The 14,759-nt window shown below is 41.0% G+C and overlaps 1 long non-coding RNA gene across 1 annotated transcript in view; it reads right to left on the bottom strand.

Annotated features, from left to right (window-relative positions):
* The window catches only part of LOC130872409 (uncharacterized), a 54,977-nt gene that overhangs the window by 27,642 nt on the left and 12,576 nt on the right, over positions 1-14,759 (bottom strand). Inside the window, exon 2 of the long non-coding RNA XR_009056963.1 lies at positions 13,960-14,036. This is a non-coding gene — a long non-coding RNA (uncharacterized LOC130872409). The remainder of the gene's footprint in view (positions 1-13,959; positions 14,037-14,759) is intronic.

Below are 14,759 nucleotides of genomic sequence, written 5' to 3'. Positions count from 1 at the left end.
ATCAGGGACCTTTGACTGTGTAAGTGGAGAACGAACACTGAACAGCAGCCTGCATTCTGTTCCTTACTTTCCTCGCTCGCTCTCTGCTTCTCTCCTGTGGATACACTGTGACCAGCTGCTCTAAGTCCCTGCTGCCTCGACTCCCCTGTCATGATGCACTATAGCTTGAACTGTGAGCCACAAGAAACTCAGACTCACTGAAGTTGCTTTTTTCAGAAAATCTAATCAAAGCAGTAGGAGAAGAAGCTAAGACACTGGGCAAGGCATTTTCTTCTTCTGTGCTCTGTTTCCTCACAAAGAAATCAGAGACATGGCACTCAGTCCTCCATGTTCCAGAAATGCACCAGATCTCTCTTCCTCTATACCCCATGTTCATAATGAACTTTGAGAAATCTATGCCATCTTTTTGCCTTATTTGTGTGCTATTCATTCCCAAAGAGTTGCCTTGAAATACCAGGCCATCAGTGAGCAGGTCCTTGTCTATACTGTATTATTCAGAAATGAAGACATCATGCCTTGTGCTTTGAAAGAGCAGAATGACTAAGAAGTGGTCATTATTACAGATCTCTAAACCCGACCAGTTACCCCGAAGATTAATAACCAGCCCCAATCTTGACTACAAACAAACTTGAATAAAGCTCAGGAAAAATGGCCAGTTGGTCACCTTTCATATACAATGCAGGAGGGGCTAACATTTACTGAGAGCCTCCTGGAAGCAACGCCCTATGCTTGGTGCTTTAGATGGATTAGGTCAAGTCAATCTCACAATAAGCTTCTGTAAGGTAGCAACTACTGCTTCCGTTTCATAGATGGGGTCCCAAAGAAAAGTTAAGAGGGGGTGGATTTAAGTGCACACAATTTGATTCTAAAACTAGTACTTTGAACTGCCCACCATACCAACTTATAAGAAAACCAGCTACACGACATCCCTTTCTAACTATGCACCCAATGCCTAAGAATACAGCAAACTCTAAGAGGTTAGACATAAGACTAACCAGGCTGTGTGCCTGTGAGGCCCAGAACACGTCTGTCTACCTATTTAGGTCAAAAGGAATGAGGCATAGGTATTAAAGGATCCGAAGAAGAGATTTTATCTGTTGATTAATTCAGAAGTGAGATAAAGTGCCCTGCCAAGCTGATGTGTTATTTCTTCAGCACTTCCGTTTCCCGTTCTGAAAACAAGTAAAAATAAAACATCTTGGATATCTATGAAAAATGACTGCATGAAATAATAGGAGAGCACCATGCAAACTGTAAAGTACTTTAAAACAATTATACCATATGCTAAGCAGTTTCCAAAATAGCAATGCCTTCAGATGTCCTTGCAAAGCAAATGAGACCCAGCTGCTAGAATGTTCTGCCAAGGAGGAAACCCAGCTCTTGTTCAAGGGGAAGGGCACACGTCAGATTACCCCAAAGATGTGTTGCACAAGATGCAAGGAAGTCTCATCAAAATTTTTGGTGGTTAATTCTCAAAAATTGTCAGTGTCTTAAAGATCAAACAAAGCAGAATTTCCAAATTCTTTCACATGAATTTGAAAACTACCCTTGATTGATGCTTGCATAACAGAAATACAAATTTTTCTCACCTATGGAGACTTGAGGTAGCCAAGGCTAGCAAAACTTCTTAGTATCTCTCCAAAAAAAGAAGTCTGTTGGTAAAAAAAATAAAGGAAGACTTCTAAAGAATATTTATTTATTTGTGTGTGGGGATATGTGTGTGTGTGTGTGTGTGTGTGTGTGTAGAGGGGTGTTTCCATGTGTCCATGTGTTTATGGATACACATATGCATAAGGACACCCTTGGGTGCCATCCTAAGGAATGGCTGATCTCTCATTGGCATGGAGCTCACCCATCAGGTGCAGCTAGCTGCCTAGAGTCCCAGGGCTCCCCCAGTGCTAGGATTACAAACCTATGCTAACATGTCATGCATTTTTACAGGCATACTGGGGTTTTAATTCAGGTCCTAGTGTTCTTAGTGTTTACAAAGGAAACACTTCATCAACCTCAAGAGGATTTTTTTTGCTGTTGTTTGGGTTCTGTTTTTTTTTTTTTTTATTTTTTTTTGTTTTTTTTTTTTGGTTGTTGTTGCTTTGTTTGTTTGTTTGAGTTTTTTCTTTTTAAGAATGAAAGTAAAGAGAATGAGGTGTCTCTGGAGCCATGAGGCTTTATGAATGACTCAGCTCTTGACAGGGGAGTGAGAACTAAATGCAAATGTTGACAGAATGCTGAGGAGACTGAGCACTCCCCTAACTTCAGAACAAGGCTGAGCCACCCACCACAGGCAGCAAACACCAACCTTGTCGGAGGGACTGTGGGGTGGAAGCTGCCTGAGAACAGGGGAGGTTGAGAGTGAACCACAGTTCCTTGGTATGACTTAAGATGACGGCCTAAAGACGAAACAAGCCAGTCTGGGTCCTGAGCCTCTTCACCTTCCTTCATTCCCTCACTCTCTCGGACCTTGGCCACTGGGCAATGAGATGTTAGGGGACAAATAAATCCTCACACCCACTCACTCATAGCACAAGAATAAAATGCATGCATTTTATAAACAAATCTTGAGATGTGGAGGAGGGACGACCTTCGTTCCATCTGGAACCATGAGAATCCTTACTGAAGAGACCTGTTTCTGGATGCAAGAGCAGGAGGTTGTCCATAATGGATGAGAAGCGGATTTTAAGGTCTTTTAGGATAAAGAGCATCCCAGCCCCTAAGTCGCTGGTCTCTATCTTCTACTACTCTTAGCCATTAAGCTCTGTACTAAGACCATCTTTAGCATTTCCTGCTGTGACTTGGCCTCCATAGATGGTTGGGCTTGTTTATTTCCCAGCTGAAGACCTGAGGAAGGAGAGTCTTCACATATCTGAGTTGTCCTCCCGGTTCCCCACTGAGCAGTCATAAAAAGAGTAAACCACTTTGATGCTTGCCACGGCTTCTCCCATGTGAGGTGGCCAGTTTCAGACTCGGTGTAAGGTTTCTTTTGCACATCTTGAAAAAATTGACTCAAAAAGGGTAAAATATGGAGGCTCACCATTTCCCCATTATGTTTTCAAAGTTAAACCAGCCTTGGTCTGTTTTGTGTGCCACAATACAAGCAGGTATGAAATACCATTTGTAAAAGGTCCTGTCAGCCAATGTGTTCTTCATTCATAAATGAACCTCTTCAATGTTCAACAACTTATTACCATTAATAAATGAGCTGTGACATCCTTCAAATTCTCCAAAAAGCTACCAGAACCCACAGCAATTGGGTTTTGCTTTGAAGAAAAACATTCTTACTGATCTACTTAATATCCTCTTGTTCTAAATATTATAACAAATCAAAACAAACAAACAAAAACAAGTTCCCCATACCTTTTTGTTTTGGGCATTGTTAAGCAAGAGGGAGGGGATGTTCTGTGTTCTAGCAGCCAGCACAATACTAATTTGATGTTGAAAGAAGTTCTGAAGAAAACACCATGAGGTTTTCTGGGACACAAGGGGTTTCCCACCCGATTTTCCTTTGTCCTCAAACTTGATAAGTACCAGAGCCAGAGCACTCTGCACACTTGTTCAGAAATAGGGACTGAACGCTGTGACCAAAAGTGAAGTTGCTACTGTCTCCAACAAGCTGACTTCCTGGACCCGACTGAACCAGTACCAGTTGTTTGAGTCAGGGCTGGATTGAGATGAGCAATTCAATAACTCAGTGGAGTGAAAAGAGGCCAGGAGCTTAGGAATCAAATCCCTCGATGACCTTGGTCAGGATTTTGCTCTTTTTATGGGCCGCTTAGTAGATAGGGTCAGCCTTTTAATTTACTTAACAATTTGCAGAGAGCTTTCCCATAGTAGTACTTGATCGTGTCTCCCCAACTCAATTTCCTCGTCCATACACCTGGGTTAAAGCTACCTATTGTATAGGCTATCACAAGAACCAAAACAGACGAGCATTTAAGATGCTTCCTCTAGGGTCTGCCACGTGAAAGCAAGTGATGTGTTTGTACATGAGTGGCTCGCGAATAGTTCTGTGGCTAAATCTTGGTTCTCAACAAAATAATGTTGGCTGCAGGAAACCTCCATGCCCACCTCTTGGCAACAAAAAAGAAAAATATCTAATGAAGGGCAGTTCTATAATTTTAACAGTTCTACTGAATATTTTTTTAAAGAACTCAGGCTCCTTATAATGTTATCATAGTTCATTTAATGTTACTATGGGCCATGTACTATAATGTAAATATTTTAATACAATAATCTCATTTCTACTACAACCCAGAGAGTTCAGTGCTGACATGAGTCCACACCATTTTGCTGTAAACATCAATGTAAAAACTTCTAACATCAACAACAAAAATTAGAGGGAGTGCATGCAGGGGGACTGAGACTGTTTATTTTATGTAGCTGCCTTAGGATCACAGAGATTTGCCTGCCTCTGCCTCCCAAATGCTGGAATCAAAGGTGTATACCACCATGCCTGGTCTCCAACAATATTCTTAAAGAATCATCTTTATGTATGGATGTTTTATTATTGCAGTGTATAGAATACTTGAGTCCCTCCAGAACTCATATGCTGACATCCTAAAAACCTACAGTGAGGAGGCAGAGCCTTTGGAGAAGGAATAGAGCATGAGGACAGAAGCCTCTTGAGTTGAGTAACTTTCCCTTTTAAAGGGACCCCACAGAGTACTCTCATCCCCTTCCCACCATATTAAAATACAAAGGAAAGCTGGTCATTGTGACTTAGATGAGGGCAAAGTGCAGTAACCATACTGGCAACCTGATCTTGGGCATCTAGACTCTAGAACCATGCAAAATAAATTCCTGTTCTCATAAATTATGAATGATTATGATATATGATTATAGACATCAAACTAAAATAATTACTAAACTTGTGCCGTCCCTTGCTAGGTTGTACTTTACATATTTTTTCAAGCAATTCTTGGATATAGTTTCTGTTCCACAGAAAGCGACATGACTTTTTCTCTCATCCCCTGCTTCTCTTTCTTTCCAGAAAAGCAATGTTTAGGTTTAGGTTAAAAGCTGTCTGTCTATCTGTTTTTTACTCTCTCTCTCTCTTCCTCTCTCTCTCTCTCTCTCTCTCTCTCTCTCTCTCTCTCTCTTCCTCCTTCCCTCTCCCCCTTTCTCTTATTTTGGAGATAATGTTTTACTATATTGACTTAGATTTCCTGGGATGTGCTGGTCAACCAGGCTGCCCCCAATCTCGTGATGGTCCTCCTTCCTTAGCCTCCCTAGTGCCACCAAGCTCATCTCTCTCTCTCTCTCTCTCTCTTAAGTCATATAGGTGTCTCTATCTTTAATGTAAGTATATGAACTTATCATGGATACAAATACCTCAAGCTCTTAGCTTCTCATTTTTCTTTAAGACATACAATCATATCAACAAAATGACTATACTTGAAATGATGACAAGATGGCAGACAGATTGTTGAGGAAAAGGAATCTCATGCAGCTTACTCACACATGACATGATACAGATTACTTACACGCGATTGACATGTAAATAACACTGTCCATATTCGTGCACACAAATACCAGACTTGAAAACTCTTTATGTAGAGATCCCTAGTTATTAATAGCTGTGAAGATTAGCAAAGCATGCTAGACTATGTCGGCCACAGAAACGTGTGCCAGAGAAGAAGAAGCCTTAGCTGAAAAGACATGGACTCTCTTCTGAGAAACCCTAGTCCACTGGTCCACTCAGAAAAACGCCTTAAAAAGGAACATTTGCGGCATACTTTCTGTGTTATGCTTGGCTTTGCTCTATTTTTTGAACAAATATTTGTAAAGCCTTATGCTTTGGCCATATTTTCTTTTGAACAGTTACTGAGATTTTAAGAGATAATGGTCCCTACTTTGTGGGGAAACTGAAGGAACAGAAAGAAATTGTACACAGGGCCTCCGCCCTCCATCACCTCCCCTACTGGTGGTATTCCTGACGCGACTGAAGGAAATATACAGCTTCTCGGATGCAGCCAGATCTGCATGGACACTAAATACCATCACTATTTGCCAACCCAACAAAATTGCTTGAGGGATTCTTCCTGTCTGCACTAGAACATGAATCCATCTTTGTCTGCTAGAACACCTGTATCACCGCAAGCCCTACAATTTCTCGTATCTACACTCAAACAAGAAAAACCTTGGGCTTGACATGGTTTCTTGCCTCCTTGTTTTCACCTCACTTCTTTATCTCCTTTTGTAGGCAGCTCAAAAACTGGCTTTTCTTGAGGGTTCCAAGTCTTACAGCATTCTTTCAGAATCTACTTGAGCCAGGCTTTTACCATCACCACTCCATCCAATCATATTCTTCTTGAGATGATTGACATGTCCAGCTGTGAAGGCTCACCAATAATGTTCACGCCCCCTATCACTGGCTACATCTCCAGTGTTTGATGCTATCACTTCTAGCCCTCTACTTCAGACACGTCCTCTCTTTTGTATTAATATATTGATTTTTGTGTGTATGTGTGGTGGGAGGACAGTATATGCATGTGTGCATGAGGTTCATGCATGTGTGTGCGTATGCACAGCCATGTGTGCACCAGTGTGTGCACACTGGAGACAAGAAGACATAAGGTGTCCTACTCTATCATTCTTCACCTTAAACCCCTGGGACTGGGTCTCTCATAGAACTGGAAGCTTCTAACTTTGTCCGGGCCAGTTAAGCAGTAAGCTTCCAAGATTTGCTTGTCTCCAATTCACAGTTCTAGCGTTACAGACACATGCAGCTATGCCCAGTTTTCTTGGTTTTCTTTTCCATGGATGCTGGGGATTCAGACTTAGGTCCTCATGCAAGCAAGGGTTTTTTACCCATTGAGCCATCTCCCTAGCCCCCTTGACTATCAGAATAGTGTACCTCCTTAGTGCAAGTGGTCACTTCTCAGTGTCTAATGGTGTCTTCCTTTTCTGCTTTATTTCCTTCTTTTCTCTTTCCTTCCTCCTTTCTTCCTTTTCCTTTCCTTCCTTCTCTCCTCCTTCCTTTCTTCTCCCATCCTTCCTTTCCTTCCTCTTTGCTTCCTTCTATCACGTTTTCTTGACTTCTTAATGTTGAAGAGACACAGTACTGAGAGTCCCTGTCTTCTCTGTTTAACTACATTCACTCACTTAGTACCCTCATTCCATCTCACAAGTTTTAATGTGTAGCAACCCCTGTGCCTCCTCTTTTTATTTATTTTATTATCTTTTATTGGTTGATTTTGTATGTGTGTATGAGCACATGCAAGAGCAGGTACACGTGTGCATATGTGTAGGTCAGAGAACAACTTGCATGAATTAGTTCATGCCTTCTAACTTGTAGGCCCTGAGGACCACATGGAGGATGTCAGCCCAGGCAGCAAGTGTCTCTACTTATTGAACCAGTCTTGCGTATCTGACTCCCCATTTTCAATGCAGAAATACTCAACATTGATTCACATACACACAATCTGCAGCATAACAGCTTCAATCGGCTCTCTGACAGTCATAGGAAATTTTATGTGTCCAAACCCAGAATCCCAGTATTCCCACAGCCACCTTAATCAATATTGATTTCATACCTTCAGGTGATGACACTAAAGCCTGCCTTCTTTTTGTAATCTTACACTCTACATCCAGCCTATCAAGAAATCCTGTTAAATTGTACTTTCAAAATGAAATGGAAATCAGGCAACAGCTTGTCACCTCCAATGGCCAGCCCAAGACCAGAATTACTCTTGTTCTAGCTAATCACATAATCTCCTAGCTTCTATCCTTGTCCTACTGGTTCTAATTCCACCAGATTTCCTTCGGGCAAAGATAGCTCTTCCTTAGCACATTACAGTGACTCTGGCTGTACTCATGTTAAAACCAAAGCTTTATTAATGAATTACAAAGCTACTGATTTCACTTTGCAGACATTACTTCAGCCATGCTGGCCTCCTTGCTGTACTCTAATGTACCAAGTTCAGCCCTGTCTTTGGGCCTTGGCACCTGATTTTGTGTGTGTGTGTGTGTGTGTGTCCATGACGCTCTGCACCAAGCAAAAAAAGTTTTGGCCTTGATTTCCTCAGGTCTTTGCACAGGAACACCTGTGAAAAATTGAGACCAGGCTCTCAACTCCCCCTGCTGCCTCCATAGTCTTGAACCTCATTTCTCACATTGCCTTTTTTTCTTTCAATTCAACATCCATCCGCTGGTTAATCCTTCTTGTAAACTTTACACAACTTAGGAGCTTTACACAATGCAATAGCCTAAGAAGAGAAAGTCTCAACTGAGGGATTGCACAGACTGTAGTGACTTACAGATGTGTCTACAAGGAATTGTCTTGGTTGTTGGTTAACATTATAGGCAATGCCACCCATGAGCAGGCTATCCTGGGTTGTATGAAAAAGCTGGCCAAGCATGAACCAGAGGAAATAAACCAATAAGTGCATTTCCTCTATGAGCTCTGTTTCGGTTCCTGCCTCAGGTCCCTGCCCTGACTTCCCTCAATGATGGACTGCCACCTGGAAGCATAAACCAAACAAACCCTTTCCTACCCAAGCTATTTTTGGTCAGAATGTTTTATTATAGTTACAGAGAAGCAAATTAGAGCAACCCACAACCAGAAAGAGAATATAGTGATTTATGTGTTTGGGGTGTGTTTACCATCTGTCTCCCTCTGCTAGGATGCAGATTCAGCAAGAGCAAGGGTTGGTGTCTACCTGGATCACATCTTATCCTTTTAAGTCAGATTCTTATTTTACATAGGCACATACTATTAAATGCAGCATTGGGTATAGGACTGAACTCAATCAATGAAATGGGTTTTCAGGGAAAGACCCTGATTTAACAGCATGTGCCCAGGTGAAATAAGAATCTGACTCAAAAAGGCTTGATAGGGAATTATAGTCCATTGTCTACTTCATGTAAAGTAAGATGAATAGATATCCGAATATATGCCCATTTGTTGGGAAAGAAATTATAAGATAAGTCATTAGTACCACAAATCATTGGCAGCACGCAGGGGCATACCTTCCCTCTGCTGTTGTCAAGATTCAGGTGACACCATATATTGTGACATTATGCATTTGTACCATCAGGTTGTAGAGAGCAACCAATAGCATTTTGTGTATAGGCATTTTCCATTGTGGCCCTTTGGCATCTAACAAGTAAATGTGACTCATTCCAGGCACTAAGGTTTCTCTACAAATAAAGACCTATTGCTAAAGTCAACAACTATATATCTCATTGAACATGTAGAATGGAGCTGATACCTAATTAGAGCCTTTACACCAACTGACCATATTCATGCTACTAGAAGGTACTACTAGAGGAGGAAAATGAACACCAACTAAACTCTAAACCCTATGTCTACAATGGTACATGATACTCTGGTGCAATAGTGGCACAGGACTTGTGGGAGTAACCAACCATTATCTAATTGGTTTTAAGGTCTACTCCATGAGATGGATTCCATGCCTGACACTGTTCGAGTGACCAAGAAACTGGAACTACATAGGCCATGGAACTAAGGGCAAATCAAACACTATTGTTCTGCTAAAACACGTAGGAATACAACGACTCTTAACAATGTCCTATTATAGCTGCAGATCTGGGTCTTGCACAGCCATCACCAGAAAAGCTTCCTCCTACCATCGCAGGAAACAAATACAGAGGTCCACAACCAGTCAATGTACAGAGGTAGAGAGACTCTGTAACATTCAGTACTAAATGGGATGTTTCCATCAAACTCCTCTACTCATTTGTGAAATGCAGAGGGACAATTGTAAGAGTCTGTGATGCTGGAAAACAATGAGGAAGAAATGTCTTCCGGAGACAACAGGACTGATGCACATATAAACTCCCAGAGACTGGTTGCACACATAGGACCTTTACAAGTCCAGGCTGGGCTCCCAGCACTGAGAAGGGGAAGTAGACATGATCTCCCAGCCCTAACCCAGGAGCTACCTCTAATTGACCAATCACAAAGGAAAAACTCATTTTCTCCAATAGTATCTCACTGGGTATACAAACCACACTTAAGGGCAGGCCCCATGCCCAGCAGTAGAAAGTCAACTCAAACTCAATGATACTGTTTTCAGATATTTCCTTTTGTCTCATAATGCTTTGTCTGGGAATTTTTTACCTTATTGGTCTTTTGCTCCTATATTATGGTTTCTGGTTATGTGTTTTTATGTATTTTATGTATATGTGTATATGCATGCTGTACTTTTTCTTTTTTTGATTTTCTTTTTCAAACTTCCTTTTTTGTTTTCTAAAGAGAAAAAATGTGTGGAGATGAACAGATGAGGACAATCTGGAAGGAGAGGGAAGGGAAGTCACAATCAGGATAGAGTGTATGAAAAACTATTTTCAATAAAGAGAAACCATTACAATATGAAAATCAAAAAGGGAAAGAAAGAAGGAAAGAAAGAAAGAGAGAGAAGGAAAGAAAGAGAAAGAGAGAAAGGAAAGAAAGAAAGAAAGAAAGAAAGAAAGAAAGAAAGAAAGAAAGAAAGAAAGAAAAGATTATGGGTTCTGGTGCCAATTTTCAGTTGAGTCAAGGACGAGTTTGGACAAGATGTGCTGGCTGACTTGTGGAATCCCAGCACTGAGAATGAGGCAGGATCATGCGTTTGAGGTCATCTCAATCTGTGTGGTGAGTTCCACGACAGTTTAAGTTCAAAATGAGGCCCTGTCTCACAAAATAACGTACAAAAGACAGACAAACAAACAAAAGAATGAGCTTGGAACAGACCACATTAATGAGTTCTACAAAGTCAGAAGAAGCTGAAAGCTTTATTTAGGACAAAATAAAGTCACCTCAGGAAAAAAAAATCACAGCTTATGGGGCATTGCTCTTACTATCATTGGCATCCATGTGCGTGTGTGTGTGTATATATATGTGAGTGAGAGAGATATGTGTGCAATTGTTCATGTGGATGTGAACATGTATTTGTGTGGTTGTGAATGTACATGTGTATCCATCCACGTGGAGGATGGAATTCAATGCTGACTGTCTTCGTCAGCTGTTCTCTATGTTTTGAGGCAGGGTCTTTTCCTGAGCCAACATGTCACTGATTCTGCTAGGGTATATGGCCATTGAGCTCTAGCAATCCACTTGTCTCCCCCTCTCCTGGGCAGAAACTACCAGTTTTTCATATAGGTGCTGAGAATCTGAACTCAGATCCTCAAGCTTGTATGGTAAGCAGCCTCCAGCATCGGCATCTTAAAGAAAATCAAGGAGCACTATTCTCTCAATGAGTGACCCTATTCATGGTTTAGCATCACCAGGAAGCTTGTTCTTTTATTGAAACTGTATTTTTTTTTATTATCAGTATCGTGTGTGTGTGTGTGTGTGTATTCATTACGTGTGTGCACATATACACACTCATGTTGGGGCACATAGACATGCATGTGGAGGTCAGAGGACAACTTTCAGAAGTTGATTCTTTCCTTCCACTGTGGGTTTCATCAAATTCAGGTCCCCAGGCTTATGCAATAAGCACTTTTATCCACTGAGCCATCTCACTAGCAATGGTGATCTTGTTCTAGTGGCCATTTCTTAGTATCCAACCTGCCTTGTAAGTAATCAGTGATGGTGGGGATAGCACTCAAATTGTACTACGCCTTCTAGGCGATTCTGACATCTGATCATGCTTGTGAACTCTTAGAACACGACTGGTCCTTTGTACATCTGCGATGACTCTTGGTCAGGCCACATTAAGTTGCAGGCTTCTTTCACAGATAAGGGCGATAGCTTTGCTATGCCATCCAGCACCCAACAGTGACTCAGTGAAACTTCTCTCCTGCACTTACTTTAGTGGATACTCCATCTGGGTGTTGCTACCTCATGTTAATGAGAGTGGTAGACAGCTCACATATTCCAGAAACCTAATTTAACTGATTTCACAACACTTTTGCCTTGCTTGGCTCCAGGCTCTTCCTGTTAAGATTTATGAACCTGAATTTTAAGAAGCCATTTCTCAACCTATCTTCAAGTTGACAATTTCATTGCACCAGTGAATATGACCGCACTGGAATGTGGAGCGGGGAGATCAACCCTAGAAATTGAGGGTTGTAAGAATTTGTCAAATAACCACTTACTAATTAAAAATGCTGACCGACAAGTGAGTCACCAAGAGCCTCTTTGCTTTGATTATTCACAGGAACCCCATCCGTTGGAGAGTTATTTATTTAAGGAGCAGAGATTTATTCTGTCTACAATAATTATTCTCAAAGGCCTTGCTTCCTGGGACTCTCAGATTCCCCTTAGTCCTTTAAAGGAAGCCAAAGGCCTCATCTTACAAATGACAAAGATCAACCTACTGAAGGCTCCATTGCTGTGGACAGAGTCCCAATGCTGTCTCAGAGGCCTTTGATTGCTTTTCAGATGTCTATTCTACATAATAAACATATATTAAATATCTGCTCATGGCCAGCTCCTAGATTTGGAGATGCAGATTTATAAATGTCCAATATAGCCTTTGCCTTGAAGGGGTTTAATGACTGAGACCCTGTCTCCTTGATCTGTAATATCTATCTTTGACTGATCTTGAACTCCAAAGAAGCAATGGAAAGAAAGATAAACATTATTGATTTCTGAAATTAAAAAAAAAAACACTATTATAAAGGCAAAAATTTCATCACAAGGTGCCCAGCATCCTCACTCTGACCACTAGTAACTTGATCAAGGACATCTTGATGAAAAAGAGTTTAAGAATTATAAACCATGTTGGTGGTAGAGAGCTTTACTGGCATGTGTGACACCCTGGGTTCAATCCCCAGGGCTATGCTGTAAAATATAAAAATAAATAAAGAAAAGTATTATGTCATATTCATATTTTATATTCATATATATACACATGTATATAATGTATAGATGCTAAGTTTGTAGAAAGGCAACTGAAATTTGAACTAAAAGTCAGAAAAGAATGAAAGTGAACTTTGGATAAATTATATTTTGAATACACACACACACACACACACGTACATTTAAATAGATTTCAAACAGAAAGACATGCTAGAGGTGGTGTCCACTCTCTTCTTCATTATTTGAGTATGATGTTGAGTTCAGAGGTCAGTGTTCCTAAAACACCAGTATGTCATCTTTGTAAATGCTCACATGAAGTCAATAAAATCTGAGGAGAAGGGCAGGTCTCCACTCAGATATATACTGGCTTTAGAAAAAAAGAAAAGAAAAAAAAAAAACAAAACAAAACAAAAAAAAAAACGGCAAGACATTGGTAGTGACAGGGAGTAGGTAATTATCAGACCATACGAGATAGGGTCTCTGCGAAAATGAAGGACCACCAAAGAATATTAAATGCTATGTAGATAAGAAGCCCTATTTATTCATCCACCTAACATTTTAAGTAGTTGTAATGCACCATGAAGGACACTACATTCTGAACACATCGCAGTGAAGATAAAAAATGTTAGTGTTTTTTATTCTGTCATTAGGATAGCTAGGAAACAAGTTTGGGATAGGAGCCCCCAGTACCCTGTTCTCTGGATAAAGTGGGCATAAGAGATATTTTAAAATTAGTTGGGATTCTTTATATTTAAAAAAAACAGGCTTTTATAATTTTTAAAAAGTGTACAGTGTCCCTATAAGAGAAACGGGTCAGTCAACATCATGTCAATGAAAAGAAAATGGATGTCAGCATTAAGTCACAGCTAAAAAATACATAAAGACTGGTGGAGAGATCTGCCTGGGTTTTTTTTTTTTTTTCTGGATTGCTAAAACTGGCAATTGAAAAACCGTAATTTTGAACATGATTAGCTAATTCTCCTCTTAATGAGTTTGAAGTATGACTAAAGCGGGGCTGGAGGATGTGCATTTTTATCAGGCTCCCTGCGAGCGCTCGAAATGGCAGCTAGGTGGGCTGTAATAATCTCTTCCCCTCTCCTTTATCTGGCTGGAGTGCCGAGCTCCAGATTTGGAAACTCCTAGACATTGCTGTGAAATGTATCATAGGCCGTGACTCAGTACGAAAAGGACAAGTGTGTAAACTGCCTTACCAGAGAAAAAAATTCTTCTGCCAATCGTTCCCTTTCTTCCGCGACAAGAGTTCACTTCTTTCTCTCTGATTCATATCCTGAGGAAATCAACATGACACAAAATGGCTGCTGTGTTCAATTAAAAGCAAAAAGCCTCCAACCCACACTTAGAGCACATAAGCTTTTGGAAATCCCGAGAATTTGTCTCCCCTCCCGGAGGCCTTGGTGCCATGTAAGAGAACAGAATGTTAACCGTTGAATGAGTGCTCTACGTGCTAGCCCTTTGGAAAACAGCCCTGCGCCCACATAGTGGATCTGCCTCACTGCAGGTCTAAAGATGGAAATCAGCCACAGGAAGAGCGGTACCTGCAGGAAGGCCTGCTGCCATCGAATATGCTGGCTTCCCATTCTAAAGCAATAGTTGGCATTATTTGGGACCTTACCAGAATCCGGGTTCCACTTTACATTCCCCATGTATCATTTCACTGAATCTAAATAAGTCGATAAGTCCCTTTGTGGGCCCTAACCACAGTTGGGGGGGAAAGGGACCCCGAGTGGTGAATGAGGTTCTCAAAATGATGTATTAAGTAAGACACACATTGGGATTCAAACCTCCAGCTGCTGAATACCAGCATATCAACTTTCTGATTCCTCATTTAGTCCTTGGAAAGGCAGAAACACGGTTATCTCCATTATGCACATGAGAAAGAGGAAAACCTGGTTGAGACTATAAGAATTATCGACAGGTTTGATCGGAAATCCGAACTCAGCTGAGGCAGGGCTCCAGCGTTCACATTCTGGTCACGGATATAAAACTCAGA

This window comes from Chionomys nivalis, chromosome 4 (genome assembly GCF_950005125.1).
Source record: "Chionomys nivalis chromosome 4, mChiNiv1.1, whole genome shotgun sequence".
NCBI classification, from domain to species: domain Eukaryota; kingdom Metazoa; phylum Chordata; class Mammalia; order Rodentia; family Cricetidae; genus Chionomys; species Chionomys nivalis.
Note: the sequence above shows the minus strand (reverse complement) of the source record. Positions and strands in the feature narration are given on the sequence as shown.